This window comes from Crinia signifera, chromosome 5 (assembly GCF_055691185.1).
Source record: "Crinia signifera chromosome 5, ASM5569118v1, whole genome shotgun sequence".
NCBI classification, from domain to species: Eukaryota; Metazoa; Chordata; class Amphibia; order Anura; family Myobatrachidae; genus Crinia; species Crinia signifera.
The window spans coordinates 223,311,958-223,330,683 of NC_139221.1; the positions used below are offsets into that span (position 1 = coordinate 223,311,958).

General features: G+C 35.2%; 3 pseudogenes; all 3 read right to left on the bottom strand.

Moving 5' to 3' along the window:
* Window positions 1–1,088: 1,088 nt before the first annotated feature.
* LOC146005885 (U2 spliceosomal RNA) lies at window positions 1,089–1,192 on the bottom strand (annotated as a pseudogene).
* A 3,952-nt stretch (window positions 1,193–5,144) lies between these two features.
* On the bottom strand, window positions 5,145–5,280 carry LOC146005860 (U2 spliceosomal RNA; annotated as a pseudogene).
* A 9,453-nt stretch (window positions 5,281–14,733) lies between these two features.
* Window positions 14,734–14,869, bottom strand: LOC146005865 (U2 spliceosomal RNA; annotated as a pseudogene).
* Between the last annotated feature and the right edge of the window lie 3,857 nt (window positions 14,870–18,726).

Here is an 18,726-nt window from a genome sequence, read left to right on the forward strand (position 1 = left end):
GAAGTGCGCAGTGCTAGTGCCATACTAGTGCATGGTGATTTTGGGATCACCCGTGCATGTTCGGCACCCCCGAGTTTCCCAGGGGGCACAGTGCAGCCTCGGACTTCAAGCAGCCGACCGATCAGCGTCCGACCAAGTGTTTCTCTGCTCCCATCATAGGGCACTTTCCAGCCCCTGGCATGGGAATGGGTACTCCACTGGGCTTTTCGAAAGACTCCCTTAGGGGCTGCACCCCCCTCAGAAGAGCAATCTACTCAGTCTCAGTGTTTCTCCGATCCCAAGCTGGGCCTTTCGCGGTCTCCCCATCAGAGGCTACGAACCTCTAGAACAGGAGCCATCTACTCAGTCCCAGCCTTTCTCCGCTCCTTGGGAATGGATACTAGACTGAGCCTTTCGCTGGCTCATCCTTCCGGGCTACGAACCCCGTCAAGAGAGTCAAACTACTAGGCTTAGTGTTTCTCCCCCCTCTTACCAGTGGATTTAAGGAAACAACACCTCCTACCAAAGGCAGAGGTGAAGGTACTCAGCCAGACTTTTCACCACTCCCAGGTAAAAAAGAGGGGTCCCACACCCTCCGCCCATCAGAGCAGCTACTCAGTCCAGCCTTTCTCTATTCTCTGCCAGAGGCCAGTCCATACCCACTGATTAGAACAGATGAGTTTGAAGAAACTCAGGAGCCCGAGGTGTGCTCCCTACCACCAGTGCTGTGCCTAAACACGTGCAAAAGCGGCCGTGCGATCAAGTGGGCTTATCTCCCGAAGGAGACGGGCCCCGTTTTTCCCCTAACCCCTCTCAGCCATAAGGCCGACAAGGGGAAAATAGGGAACGGTGGGTCCTCTTCGCCGAAGCTTAGAGAGACCCTCATTCCTCAACCCCCGAAAGGGTTAGGACGGTGGGTCCTCCGCACCCCGTGGTTTGGAGAGACCCGCTGTGGACTTCCCTCTGCCTTGCCGCTCGGGGTCGTCCTCGGGGGGGCACGAAGCTCTCCCCAAAAGGCGAGAGCTTCGGCACATTGGGGAAATGGAAGGCCCGTAAGGGACGACCACACAACCCCAAAAAACGTGACAAACTACAAAAAAACAGAAAACGTGAAGTGACGAACGTGAGAAGGAAAAGAAATAAATAATAAAGAAGACCCTAGCCAGAAGGCCAGATACTACACTTGATCTTAGCCAAAAGGCTGAGATAACATGTGCAGAGAGAGTTACATTTGGGTGGGGTGTGTGTTGAAACTGAAATCTAAATTGCAGTGTAAACATAATGCAGCCAGTATTTATCCTGCACAGAAACAAAATAACTCACACAAATCTAACTCTCTCTTTACAAGTTACATCTGCCCCACCTGCTGTGCACATGGTTTTTCCCATTTTGAGAACAAATTTGTACTGTGATCAGATCTGAATAAGGGCCAAAAAAACATACAGTAACACAAACAACATAAAAATCTGAAACCACATACATTATCATAAATTTACATAAATTAACATACATTAACATAAATTAACAGAAATTGTAGGAAGTTTAATGAAAGCAAAAGGACCAACATAACACCACATAAAGCAAAATAAAACAACATTAGCAACATAAAACTACATAACCTGCATAAAAAAACATAAAGCAACACAAGGGCCCTAATTCGGATATTATCGCAGTACAAATTTGTTCTCAAAATAGGCAAAACCATATGCACTGCATGTGGGGCAGATGAGTTTGAAGAAACTCAGGAGCCCGAGGTGTGCTCCCTACCACCAGTGCTGTGCCTAAACACGTGCATAGTAATTTCAATGAAAGCAAAATGACCTTAATAACACCACATAAAGTCACATAAGCAACATAAAACTACATAAACTGCATAAAAATACATGAAGCAACACAAAATAACATAAAGCAACACAAACAACATAAAAATCTGAAACCGCATAAATTAGCATAAATTTACATAAATTAACATACATTAACATAAATTAACAGAAATTGTAGGAAGTTTAATGAAAGCCAAAGGACCAACATAACACCACATAAAGCAAAATAAAACAACATTAGCAACATAAAACTACATAACCTGCATAAAAAAACATAAATCAACAAAAAAACCATAACAAAACATAAACAACATAAAAATCTGCAACCGCATAAATTATCATAAATTAACATAAATTAACATAAATTAACATAAATTAACATAAATTAACATAAATTATAGTAATTACAATGGAAGCAAAATGACCTAAATAACACCACATAAAGTCACATAAGCAACATAAAACTACGTAAACTGTATAAAAATACATGAAGCAACACAAAATAACATAAAGCAACACAAACAACATAAAAATCTGAAACCACATAAATTATCATAAATTACCATAAATTAACATAAATTATAGTAATTTCAATGAAAGCAAAATGACATAAATAACACCACATAAAGTCACATAAGCAACATAAAACTACATAAACTGCATAAAAATACATAAAGCAACACAAAATAACATAAAGCAACACAAACAACATAAAAACCTGAAACCACATAAATTATCATAAATTAACATAAATCAACATAAATTAACATAAATTAACATAAATTAACATAAATTAACATAAATTAACATAAATTAACATAAATTAACATAAATTATAGTAATTTCAATTAAAGCAAAATGACCTAAATAACACCACATAAAGGCCCTTATTCTAAATCGGACGGTACGGCCCGCGTGCGGCCGTACCGCCGATGTTTTTAGTCTGCACATGCGCAGAGGTCAATCTGCGCATGTGCAGCCCCCTTCGCCGCAGACGTATTTCGTCCGCCGCAAAGGGGGCGTATAGGGGCGTGAGGGGCTTCATACCCTCATTTCCCTATGTGTACGCCCCGCGTTTCATGGGCGTTCCCATGCAAACGCGGGGCGTATGCATGGTAATGAGGGTATGACGCAACTCATGGGGCGGAAAGCTGACGTCGCCGGATGTCAGCTCTCAGCCCCATACAAGCTATCACACGGACGATTGTCCGTGTGGTCTCAGCTTGCGGGAGCTGCTGGGGCGTGCGGACCTGCCTTCGATGGTCGACGACCATCGAATGCAGGGGCAGCTCCCTCCATGGTGGAGGCATACGCCTCCACCATTTTTATGCGGATCGCCAGCCGTCCGTGTACGGACGGCCGTGGCGATCCGTCTCGTGGGCGGGGATTGGTTTGTGCGGCCGGAGCACCGTGTGCGGCTCCGGCCGCACCAACCAGAATAAGGGCCAAAGTCACATAAGCAACATAAAACTACGTAAACTGCATAAAAATACATGAAGCAACACAAAATAACATAAAGCAACACAAACAACATAAAAATCTGAAACCGTATTAATTATCACAAATTTACATAATTTTACATAAATTTACATAAATTTACATACATTAACATAGATTGTAGTAGTTTTCTGAAAAGCAAAAGGACCTAAATAACACCACATAAAGCCACATAAGCAACATAAAACTACATAAACTGCATAAAAACACATGAAGCTACACAAAATAACATAAAGCAACACAAACAACATAAAAATCGGAACCGCATAGATGATCATAAATTTACATAAATTAACACAAATTAACATACATTAACATAAATTGTAGTAATTTTCTGAAAGCAAAAGGACCAACATAACGCCACATAAAGCAACATAAGCAACATAAACAACCTAAAACTACATAAACTGCATAAAAAACTTGAAGCAACACAAAATAACATAAAGCAACCCAAACAACATAAAAATCTGAAACCGCATAAATTATCATAAATTAACATATATTATCATAAATTAAACATACATAATAGTAACTTCAATGAAAGCAAAATGACCAAAATAACACCACAGAAAGCAACATAAAACAACATTAGCAACATAAAAAATACATAACCTGCATAAAAACATAAAGCAACACAAAGGCCCTTATTCAGATATTATCGCAGTACAAATTTGTTCTCAAAATAGGCAAAACCATATGCACTGCATGTGGGGCAGATGAGTTTGAAGAAACTCAGGAGACCGAGGTGTGCTCCCTACCACCAGTGCTGTGCCTAAACATGTGCAAAGGGGGCTGTGCTATCGAATGGGCTTATCTCCCGAAGGAGACGGGCCCCGTTTTTCCCTTAACCCCTCTCAACCATAAGGCCGAAGAGGGGAAAATAGGGAACGGTGGGTCCTCTTCACCGAAGCTTAGAGAGAACCTCTTTCCTCAACCCGCGGAAGGGTTAGGACGGTGGGTCCTCCGCACCCGAAGGTTTGGAGAGACCCTCAGTGGACTTCCTTCCACCTTGCGGCTCAGGGTCGGCCTCGGGGGGACCGCAGCTCTCCCCAAAAGGCGAGAGCTTTGGCACGTTGGGGAAATGGAAGGCCCATAAGGGTCGACCACACAACCCAAAAAAATGTAACAAACTACAGAAAACAGAAAACGTGAAAAGTGCATGAACGTGAGAAGAAGAGAAATAAATAATAAAGAGGACCCCAGCCAGAGGGCCGGGGTGGGGGTGTGAAAAATTGTCCTACCCCATCCAAAATGACGAGGTTAGGACGTGAAGCACTAACCTAGAGGGAAGTGCGCAGTGCTAGTGCCATACTAGTGCATGGTGATTTTGGGATCACCCGTGCATGTTCGGCACCCCCGAGTTTCCCAGGGGGCACAGTGCAGCCTCGGACTCCAAGCAGCCGACCGATCAGCGTCCGACCAAGTGTTTCTCTGCTCCCATCATAGGGCACTTTCCAGCCCCTGGCATGGGAATGGGTACTCCACTGGGCTTTTCGAAAGACTCCCTTAGGGGCTGCACCCCCCTCAGAAGAGCAATCTACTCAGTCTCAGTGTTTCTCCAATCCCAAGCTGGGCCTTTCGCGGTCTCCCCATCAGAGGCTACGAACCTCTAGAACAGGAGCCATCTACTCAGTCCCAGCCTTTCTCCGCTCCTTGGGAATGGATACTAGACTGAGCCTTTCGCTGGCTCATCCTTCCGGGGCTACGAACCCCGTCAAGAGAGTCAAACTACTAGGCTTAGTGTTTCTCCCCCCTCTTACCAGTGGATTTAAGGAAACAACACCTCCTACCAAAGGCAGAGGTGAAGGTACTCAGCCAGACTTTTCACCACTCCCAGGCAAAAAAGAGGGGTCCCACACCCTCCGCCCATCAGAGCAGCTACTCAGTCCAGCCTTTCTCTATTCTCTGCCAGAGGCCAGTCCATACCCATTGATTAGAACAGATACTACACTTGATCTTAGCCAAAAGGCTGAGATAACATGTGCAGAGAGAGTTACATTTGGGTGGGGTGTGTTGAAACTGAAATCTAAATTGCAGTGTAAACATAATGCAGCCAGTATTTATCCTGCACAGAAACAAAATAACTCACACAAATCTAACTCTCACTTTACAAGTTACATCTGCCCCACCTGCTGTGCACATGGTTTTTCCCATTTTGAGAACAAATTTGTACTGTGATCAGATCTGAATAAGGGCCAAAAAAACATACAGTAACACAAACAACATAAAAATCTGAAACCACATACATTATCATAAATTTACATAAATTAACATACATTAACATAAATTAACAGAAATTGTAGGAAGTTTAATGAAAGCAAAAGGACCAACATAACACCACATAAAGCAAAATAAAACAACATTAGCAACATAAAACTACATAACCTGCATAAAAAAACATAAAGCAACAAAAGGGCCCTAATTCGGATATTATCGCAGTACAAATTTGTTCTCAAAATAGGCAAAACCATATGCACTGCATGTGGGGCAGATGAGTTTGAAGAAACTCAGGAGCCCAAGGTGTGCTCCCTACCACCAGTGCTGTGCCTAAACACGTGCATAGTAATTTCAATGAAAGCAAAATGACCTTAATAACACCACATAAAGTCACATAAGCAACATAAAACTACATAAACTGCATAAAAATACATGAAGCAACACAAAATAACATAAAGCAACACAAACAACATAAAAATCTGAAACCGCATAAATTAGCATAAATTTACATAAATTAACATACATTAACATAAATTAACAGAAATTGTAGGAAGTTTAATGAAAGCCAAAGGACCAACATAACACCACATAAAGCAAAATAAAACAACATTAGCAACATAAAACTACATAACCTGCATAAAAAACATAAAGCAACACAAAAACCATAACACAACATAAACCACATAAAAATCTGCAACCGCATACATTATCATAAATTTTCATAAATTAACATAAATTAACATAAATTAAAGTAATTTCAAAGAAAGCAAAATGACCTAAATAACACCACATAAAGTCACATAAGCAACATAAAACTACATAAACTGCATAAGAATACATAAAGCAACACAAAATAACATAAAGCAACACAAACAACTTAAAAATCTGAAACCAAATAAAGTATCATAAATTTACATAAATTAACATACATTAACATAAATTGTAGGACGTTTAATGAAAGCAAAAGGACCAACATAACACCACATAAAGCAAAATAAAACAACATTAGCAACATAAAACTACATAACCTGCATAAAAAAACATAAATCAACACAAAAACCATAACACAACATAAAAATCTGCAAACGCATAAATTATCATAAATTTTCATAAATTAACATAAATTAACATAAATTAACATACATTAACATAAATTATAGTAATTTCAATGAAAGCAAAATGACCTAAATAACACCACATAAAAAGTCACATAAGCAACATAAAACTACGTAAACTGCATAAAAATACATGAAGCAACACAAAATAACATAAAGCAACACAAACAACATAAAAATATGAAACCACATAAATTATCATAAATTTACATAAATGTACATACATTTACATAAATTTACATAAATGTACATAAAGTTACATAAATTTACATACATTAACATAAATTAACATAGATTGTAGTAGTTTTCTGAAAGCAAAAGGACCTAAATAACACCACATAAAGCCACATAAGCAACATAAAACTACATAAACTGCATAAAAACACATGAAGCTACACAAAATAACATAAAGCAACACAAACAACATAAAAATCGGAAACCACATAGATTATCATAAATTTACATAAATTAACACAAATTAACATACATTAACATAAATTGTAGTAATTTTTCTGAAAGCAAAAGGACCAACATAACACCACATAAAGCAACATAAGCAACATAAAACAACCTAAAACTACATAAACTGCATAAAAACTTGAAGCAACACAAAATAACATAAAGCAACCCAAACAACATAAAAATCTGAAACAGCATAAATTATCATAAATTAACATATATTATCATAAATTAACATACATAATAGTAACTTCAATGAAAGCAAAATGACCAAAATAACACCACATAAAGCAACATAAAACAACATTAGCAACATAAAACTACATAAACTGAATAAAAATACATGAAGCAACACAAAATAACATAAAGCAACACAAACAACATAAAAATCTGAAACCGCATAAATTAGCATAAATTTACAAAAATTAAAATACATTAACATAAATTAACAGAAATTGTAGGAAGTTTAATGAAAGCCAAAGGACCAACATAACACCACATAAAGCAAAATAAAAATACATTAGCAACATAAAACTACATAACCTGCATAAAAAACCTAAAGCAACACAAAAACCATAACACAACATAAACCACATAAAAATCTGCAACCGCATAAATTATCATAAATTAACATAAATTATAGTAATTTCAATGAAAGCAAAATGACCTTAATAACACCACATAAAGTCACATAAGCAACATAAAACTACATAAACTGCATAAAAATACATGAAGCAACACAAAATAACATAAAGCAACACAAACAACATAAAAATCTGAAACCGCATAAATTAGCATAAATTTACATGAATTAACATATATTAACATAAATTAACAGAAATTGTAGGAAGTTTAATGAAAGCAAAAGGACCAACATAACACCACATAAAGCAAAATAAAACAACATTAGCAACATAAAACTACATAACCTGCATAAAAAAACATAAATCAACACAAAAACCATAACAAAACATAAACAACATAAAAATCTGCAACCGCATAAATTATCATAAATTATCATAAATTAACATAAATTAACATAAATTATAGTAATTTCAATGAAAGCAAAATGACCTAAATAACACCACATAAAGTCACATAAGCAACATAAAACTACATAAACTGCATAAAAATACATAAAGCAACACAAAATAACATAAAGCAACACAAACAACATAAAAATCTGAAACCACATAAATTATCATACATTAACATAAATTGTAGTAATTTTTCTGAAAGCAAAAGGACCAACATAACACCACATAAAGCAACATAAGCAACATAAAACAACCTAAAACTACATAAACTGCATAAAAAACTTGAAGCAACACAAAAAAACATAAAGCAACCCAAACAACATAAAAATCTGAAACCGCATAAATTATCATAAATTAACATATCTTATCATAAATTAACATACATAATAGTAACTTCAATGAAAGCAAAATGACCAAAATAACACCACATAAAGCAACATAAAACAACATTAGCAACATAAAACTAAATAACCTGCATAAAAAACATAAAGCAACACAAAGGCCCTTATTCAGATATTATCGCAGTACAAATTTGTTCTCAAAATAGGCAAAACCATATGCACTGCATGTGGGGCAGATGAGTTTGAAGAAACTCAGGAGCCCGAGGTGTGCTCCCTACCACCAGTGCTGTGCCTAAACACGTGCAAAGGGGGCCGTGCTATCGAATGGGCTTATCTCCCGAAGGAGACGGGCCCCGTTTTTCCCCTAACCCCTCTCAACCATAAGGCCGAAGAGGGGAAAAAAGGGAACGGTGGGTCCTCTTCACCGAAGCTTAGAGAGACCCTCTTTCCTCAACCCCCGGAAGGGTTAGGACGGTGGGTCCTCCGCACCCGAAGGTTTGGAGAGACCCTCAGTGGACTTCCCTCCGCCTTGCGGCTCGGGGTCGGCCTCGGGGGGACCGCAGCTCTCCCCAAAAGGCGAGAGCTTTGGCACATTGGGGAAATGGAAGGCCCGTAAGGGTCGACCACACTACCCAAAAAAACCTGACAAACTACAGAAAACAGAAAACGTGAAAAGTGCATGAACGTGAGAAGAAGAGAAATAAATAAAAAAGAGGACCCCAGCCAGAGGGCCGGGGTGGGGGTGTGAAAAATTGTCCTACCCCATCCAAAATGACGAGGTAAGGACGTGAAGCACTAACCTAGAGGGAAGTGCGCAGTGCTAGTGCCATACTAGTGCATGGTGATTTTGGGATCACCCGTGCATGTTCAGCACCCCCGAGTTTTCCAGGGGGCACAGTGCGGCCTCGGACTCCAAGCAGCCGACCGATCAGCGTCCGACCAAGTGTTTCTCTGCTCCCATCATAGGGCACTTTCCAGCCCCTGGCATGGGAATGGGTACTCCACTGGGCTTTTCGAAAGACTCCCTTAGGGGCTGCACCCCCCTCGGAAGAGCAATCTACTCAGTCTCAGTGTTTCTCCAATCCCAAGGTTAAGGTACTAAGCTGGGCCTTTCGCGGTCTCCCCATCAGAGGCTACGAACCTCTAGAACAGGAGCCATCTACTCAGTCCCAGCCTTTCTCCGCTCCTTGGGAATGGATACTAGACTGAGCCTTTCGCTGGCTCATCCTTCGGGGGCTACAAACCCCGTCAAGAGAGTCAAACTACTAGGCCCAGTGTTTCTCCCCCCCTCTTACCAGTGGATTTAAGGAAACAACACCTCCTACCAAAGGCAAAGGTGAAGGTACTCAGCCAGACTTTTCACCACTCCCAGGCAAAAAAGAGGGGTCCCACACCCTCCACCCATCAGAGCAGCTACTCAGTCCAGCCTTTCTCTATTATCTGCCAGAGGCCAGTCCATACCCACTGATAAGAACAGATACTACACTTGATCTTAGCCAAAAGGCCGAAGTAACATGTGCAGAGAGAGTTACATTTGGGTGGGGTGTGTTGAAACTGAAATCTAAATTGCAGTGTAAACATAATGCAGCCAGTATTTATCCTGCACAGAAACAAAATAACACACAAATCTAACTCTCTCTTTACAAGTTACATCTGCCCCACCTGCTGTGCACATGGTTTTTCCCATTTTGAGAACAAATTTGTACTGTGATCAGATCTGAATAAGGGCCAAAATAACAATTATAATAAATGATCATAAATTGTCATAAATTAACATAAATGAACACACATTAACATAAATTAACATAAATTGTAGTAAGTTTAATGAAAGCAAAAGGACCAACATAACACCACATAAAGCAACATAAAACAACATTAGCAACATAAAACTACATAACCTGCATAAAAAACATAAAGAACACAAAAACCATAACACAACATAAACAACATAAAAATCTGCAACCGCATACATTATCATAAATTTTCATAAATTAACATAAATAACATAAATTATAGTAATTTCAATGAAAGCAAAATGACCTTAATAACACCAGATAAATTCACATAAGCAACATAAAACTACATAAACTGCATAAAAATACATGAATCAACACTAAATAACATAAAGCAGCACAAACAACATAAAAATCTGAAACTGCATAAATTATCATAAATTTACAAAAATTAACATACATTAACATAAATTAACATAAATTGTAGGAAGTTTAATGAAAGCCAAATGACCAACATAACACCACATAAAGCAAAATAAAACAACATTAGCAACATAAAACTACATAACCTGCATAAAAAACATAAAGCAACACAAAAACCATAACACAACATAAACCACATAAAAATCTGCAACCGCATACATTATCATAAATTTTCATAAATTAACATAAATTAACATAAATTAAAGTAATTTCAAAGAAAGCAAAATGACCTAAATAACACCACATAAAGTCACATAAGCAACATAAAACTACATAAACTGCATAAAAATACATAAAGCAACACAAAATAACATAAAGCAACACAAACAACTTAAAAATCTGAAACCAAATAAAGTATCATAAATTTACATAAATTAACATACATTAACATAAATTGTAGGAAGTTTAATGAAAGCAAAAGGACCAACATAACACCACATAAAGCAAAATAAAACAACATTAGCAACATAAAACTACATAACCTGCATAAAAAAACATAAATCAACACAAAAACCATAACACAACATAAAAATCTGCAAACGCATAAATTATCATACATTTTCATAAATTTTCATAAATTAACATAAATTAACATAAATTAACATAAATTAACATAAATTAACATAAATTATAGTTATTTCAATGAAAGCAAAATGACCTAAATAACACCACATAAAAAGTCACATAAGCAACATAAAACTACGTAAACTGCATAAAAATACATGAAGCAACACAAAATAACATAAAGCAACACAAACAACATAAAAATCGGAAACCGCATAGATTATCATAAATTTACATAAATTAACACAAATTAACATACATTAACATAAATTGTAGTAATTTTTCTGAAAGCAAAAGGACCAACATAACACCACATAAAGCAACATAAGCAACATAAAACTACATAAACTGCATAAAAACACATGAAGCTACACAAAATAACATAAAGCAACACAAACAACATAAAAATCGGAAACCGCATAGATTATCATAAATTTACATAAATTAACACAAATTAACATACATTAACATAAATTGTAGTAATTTTTCTGAAAGCAAAAGGACCAACATAACACCACATAAAGCAACATAAGCAACATAAAACAACCTAAAACTACATAAACTGCATAAAAACTTGAAGCAACACAAAATAACATAAAGCAACCCAAACAACATAAAAATCTGAAACAGCATAAATTATCATAAATTAACATATATTATCATAAATTAACATACATAATAGTAACTTCAATGAAAGCAAAATGACCAAAATAACACCACATAAAGCAACATAAAACAACATTAGCAACATAAAACTACATAAACTGCATAAAAATACATGAAGCAACACAAAATAACATAAAGCAACACAAACAACATAAAAATCTGAAACCGCATAAATTAGCATAAATTTACAAAAATTAAAATACATTAACATAAATTAACAGAAATTGTAGGAAGTTTAATGAAAGCCAAAGGACCAACATAACACCACATAAAGCAAAATAAAACAACATTAGCAACATAAAACTACATAACCTGCATAAAAAACCTAAAGCAACACAAAAACCATAACACAACATAAACCACATAAAAATCTGCAACCGCATAAATTATCATAAATTAACATAAATTATAGTAATTTCAATGAAAGCAAAATGACCTTAATAACACCACATAAAGTCACATAAGCAACATAAAACTACATAAACTGCATAAAAATACATGAAGCAACACAAAATAACATAAAGCAACACAAACAACATAAAAATCTGAAACCGCATAAATTAGCATAAATTTACATAAATTAACATACATTAACATAAATGAACATAAATTGTAGGAAGTTTAATGAAAGCAAAAGGACCAACATAACACCACATAAAGCAAAATAAAACAACATTAGCAACATAACACTACATAACCTGCATAAAAAAACATAAATCAACACAAAAACCATAACACAACATAAACAGCATAAAAATCTGCAACCGAATAAATTATCACAAATTATCATAAATTATCATAAATTAACATAAATTAACATAAATTTACATAAATTAACATAAATTATAGTAATTTCAATGAAAGCAAAATGACCTAAATAACACCACATAAAGTCACATAAGCAACATAAAACTACGTAAACTGCATAAAAATACATGAAGCAACACAAAATAACATAAAGCAACACAAACAACATAAAAATCTGAAACCGCATTAATTATCACAAATTTACATAATTTTACATAAATTTACATAAATTTACATACATTAACATAGATTAACATAGATTAACATAGATTGTAGTAGTTTTCTGAAAGCAAAAGGACCTAAATAACACCACATAAAGCCACATAAGCAACATAAAACTACATAAACTGCATAAAAACACATGAAGCTACACAAAATAACATAAAGCAACACAAACAACATAAAAATCGGAAACCGCATAGATTATCATAAATTAACATAATTAACACAAATTAACTTACATTAACATAAATTGTAGTAATTTTTCTGAAAGCAAAAGGACCAACATAACACCACATAAAGCAACATAAGCAACATAAAACAACCTAAAACTACATAAACTGCATAAAAAACTTGAAGCAACACAAAATAACATAAAGCAACCCAAACAACATAAAAATCTGAAACCGCATAAATTATCATAAATTAACATATCTTATCATAAATTAACATACATAATAGTAACTTCAATGAAAGCAAAATGACCAAAATAACACCACATAAAGCAACATAAAACAACATTAGCAACATAAAACTAAATAACCTGCATAAAAAACATAAAGCAACACAAAGGCCCTTATTCAGATATTATCGCAGTACAAATTTGTTCTCAAAATAGGCAAAACCATATGCACTGCATGTGGGGCAGATGAGTTTGAAGAAACTCAGGAGCCCGAGGTGTGCTCCCTACCACCAGTGCTGTGCCTAAACACGTGCAAAGGGGGCCGTGCTATCGAATGGGCTTATCTCCCGAAGGAGACGGGCCCCGTTTTTCCCCTAACCCCTCTCAACCATAAGGCCGAAGAGGGGAAAAAAGGGAACGGTGGGTCCTCTTCACCGAAGCTTAGAGAGACCCTCTTTCCTCAACCCCCGGAAGGGTTAGGACGGTGGGTCCTCCGCACCCGAAGGTTTGGAGAGACCCTCAGTGGACTTCCCTCCGCCTTGCGGCTCGGGGTCGGCCTCGGGGGGACCGCAGCTCTCCCCAAAAGGCGAGAGCTTTGGCACATTGGGGAAATGGAAGGCCCGTAAGGGTCGACCACACTACCCAAAAAAACCTGACAAACTACAGAAAACAGAAAACGTGAAAAGTGCATGAACGTGAGAAGAAGAGAAATAAATAAAAAAGAGGACCCCAGCCAGAGGGCCGGGGTGGGGGTGTGAAAAATTGTCCTACCCCATCCAAAATGACGAGGTAAGGACGTGAAGCACTAACCTAGAGGGAAGTGCGCAGTGCTAGTGCCATACTAGTGCATGGTGATTTTGGGATCACCCGTGCATGTTCAGCACCCCCGAGTTTTCCAGGGGGCACAGTGCGGCCTCGGACTCCAAGCAGCCGACCGATCAGCGTCCGACCAAGTGTTTCTCTGCTCCCATCATAGGGCACTTTCCAGCCCCTGGCATGGGAATGGGTACTCCACTGGGCTTTTCGAAAGACTCCATTAGGGGCTGCACCCCCCTCGGAAGAGCAATCTACTCAGTCTCAGTGTTTCTCCAATCCCAAGGTTAAGGTACTAAGCTGGGCCTTTCGCGGTCTCCCCATCAGAGGCTACGAACCTCTAGAACAGGAGCCATCTACTCAGTCCCAGCCTTTCTCCGCTCCTTGGGAATGGATACTAGACTGAGCCTTTCGCTGGCTCATCCTTCGGGGGCTACAAACCCCGTCAAGAGAGTCAAACTACTAGGCCCAGTGTTTCTCCCCCCCTCTTACCAGTGGATTTAAGGAAACAACACCTCCTACCAAAGGCAAAGGTGAAGGTACTCAGCCAGACTTTTCACCACTCCCAGGCAAAAAAGAGGGGTCCCACACCCTCCACCCATCAGAGCAGCTACTCAGTCCAGCCTTTCTCTATTATCTGCCAGAGGCCAGTCCATACCCACTGATAAGAACAGATACTACACTTGATCTTAGCCAAAAGGCCGAGGTAACATGTGCAGAGAGAGTTACATTTGGGTGGGGTGTGTTGAAACTGAAATCTAAATTGCAGTGTAAACATAATGCAGCCAGTATTTATCCTGCACAGAAACAAAATAACACACAAATCTAACTCTCTCTTTACAAGTTACATCTGCCCCACCTGCTGTGCACATGGTTTTTCCCATTTTGAGAACAAATTTGTACTGTGATCAGATCTGAATAAGGACCAAAATAACAATTATAATAAATGATCATAAATTGTCATAAATTAACATAAATGAACACACATTAACATAAATTAACATAAATTGTAGTAAGTTTAATGAAAGCAAAAGGACCAACATAACACCACATAAAGCAACATAAAACAACATTAGCAACATAAAACTACATAACCTGCATAAAAAACATAAAGAACACAAAAACCATAACACAACATAAACAACATAAAAATCTGCAACCGCATACATTATCATAAATTTTCATAAATTAACATAAATAACATAAATTATAGTAATTTCAATGAAAGCAAAATGACCTTAATAACACCAGATAAATTCACATAAGCAACATAAAACTACATAAACTGCATAAAAATACATGAATCAACACAAAATAACATAAAGCAGCACAAACAACATAAAAATCTGAAACTGCATAAATTATCATAAATTTACAAAAATTAACATACATTAACATAAATTAACATAAATTGTAGGAAGTTTAATGAAAGCCAAAGGACCAACATAACACCACATAAAGCAAAATAAAACAACATTAGCAACATAAAACTACATAACCTGCATAAAAAACATAAAGCAACACAAAAACCATAACACAACATAAACCACATAAAAATCTGCAACCGCATACATTATCATAAATTTTCATAAATTAACATAAATTAACATAAATTAAAGTAATTTCAAAGAAAGCAAAATGACCTAAATAACACCACATAAAGTCACATAAGCAACATAAAACTACATAAACTGCATAAAAATACATAAAGCAACACAAAATAACATAAAGCAACACAAACAACTTAAAAATCTGAAACCAAATAAAGTATCATAAATTTACATAAATTAACATACATTAACATAAATTGTAGGAAGTTTAATGAAAGCAAAAGGACCAACATAACACCACATAAAGCAAAATAAAACAACATTAGCAACATAAAACTACATAACCTGCATAAAAAAACATAAATCAACACAAAAACCATAACACAACATAAAAATCTGCAAACGCATAAATTATCATAAATTTTCATAAATTTTCATAAATTAACATAAATTAACATAAATTAACATAAATTAACATAAATTATAGTTATTTCAATGAAAGCAAAATGACCTAAATAACACCACATAAAAAGTCACATAAGCAACATAAAACTACGTAAACTGCATAAAAATACATGAAGCAACACAAAATAACATAAAGCAACACAAACAACATAAAAATCGGAAACCGCATAGATTATCATAAATTTACATAAATTTACACAAATTAACATACATTAACATAAATTGTAGTAATTTTTCTGAAAGCAAAAGGACCAACATAACACCACATAAAGCAACATAAGCAACATAAAACTACATAAACTGCATAAAAACACATGAAGCTACACAAAATAACATAAAGCAACACAAACAACATAAAAATCGGAAACCGCATAGATTATCATAAATTTACATAAATTAACACAAATTAACATACATTAACATAAATTGTAGTAATTTTTCTGAAAGCAAAAGGACCAACATAACACCACATAAAGCAACATAAGCAACATAAAACAACCTAAAACTACATAAACTGCATAAAAACTTGAAGCAACACAAAATAACATAAAGCAACCCAAACAACATAAAAATCTGAAACAGCATAAATTATCATAAATTAACATATATTATCATAAATTAACATACATAATAGTAACTTCAATGAAAGCAAAATGACCAAAATAACACCACATAAAGCAACATAAAACAACATTAGCAACATAAAACTACATAAACTGCATAAAAATACATGAAGCAACACAAAATAACATAAAGCAACACAAACAACATAAAAATCTGAAACCGCATAAATTAGCATAAATTTACAAAAATTAAAATACATTAACATAAATTAACAGAAATTGTAGGAAGTTTAATGAAAGCCAAAGGACCAACATAACACCACATAAAGCAAAATAAAACAACATTAGCAACATAAAACTACATAACCTGCATAAAAAACCTAAAGCAACACAAAAACCATAACACAACATAAACCACATAAAAATCTGCAACCGCATAAATTATCATAAATTAACATAAATTATAGTAATTTCAATGAAAGCAAAATGACCTTAATAACACCACATAAAGTCACATAAGCAACATAAAACTACATAAACTGCATAAAAATACATGAAGCAACACAAAATAACATAAAGCAACACAAACAACATAAAAATCTGAAACCGCATAAATTAGCATAAATTTACATAAATTAACATATATTAACATAAATTAACAGAAATTGTAGGAAGTTTAATGAAAGCAAAAGGACCAACATAACACCAAATAAAGCAAAATAAAACAACATTAGCAACATAAAACTACATAACCTGCATAAAAAAACATAAATCAACACAAAAACCATAACAAAACATAAACAACATAAAAATCTGCAACCGCATAAATTATCATAAATTATCATAAATTATCATAAATTAACATATATTAACATAAATTAACAGAAATTGTAGGAAGTTTAATGAAAGCAAAAGGACCAACATAACACCACATAAAGCAAAATAAAACAACATTAGCAACATAAAACTACATAACCTGCATAAAAAAACATAAATCAACACAAAAACCATAACACAACATAAAAATCTGCAAACGCATAAATTATCATAAATTTTCATAAATTAACATAAATTAACATAAATTAACATAAATTAACATAAATTATAGTAATTTCAATGAAAGCAAAATGACCTAAATAACACCACATAAAAAGTCACATAAGCAACATAAAACTACGTAAACTGCATAAAAATACATGAAGCAACACAAAATAACATAAAGCAACACAAACAACATAAAAATCGGAAACCGCATAGATTATCATAAATTTACATAAATTAACACAAATTAACATACATTAACATAAATTGTAGTAATTTTTCTGAAAGCAAAAGGACTAACATAACACCACATAAAGCAACATAAGCAACATAAAACTACATAAACTGCATAAAAACACATGAAGCTACACAAAATAACATAAAGCAACACAAACAACATAAAAATCGGAAACCGCATAGATTATCATAAATTTACATAAATTAACACAAATTAACATTCATTAACATAAATTGTAGTAATTTTTCTGAAAGCAAAAGGACCAACATAACACCACATAAAGCAACATAAGCAACATAAAACAACCTAAAACTACATAAACTGCATAAAAACTTGAAGCAACACAAAATAACATAAAGCAACCCAAACAACATAAAAATCTGAAACAGCATAAATTATCATAAATTAACATATATTATCATAAATTAACATACATAATAGTAACTTCAATGAAAGCAAAATGACCAAAATAACACCACATAAAGCAACATAAAACAACATTAGCAACATAAAACTACATAAACTGCATAAAAATACATGAAGCAACACAAAATAACATAAAGCAACACAAACAACATAAAAATCTGAAACCGCATAAATTAGCATAAATTTACAAAAATTAAAATACATTAACTTAAATTAACATAAATTGTAGGAAGTTTAATGAAAGCAAAAGGACCAACATAACACCACATAAAGCAAAATAAAACAAC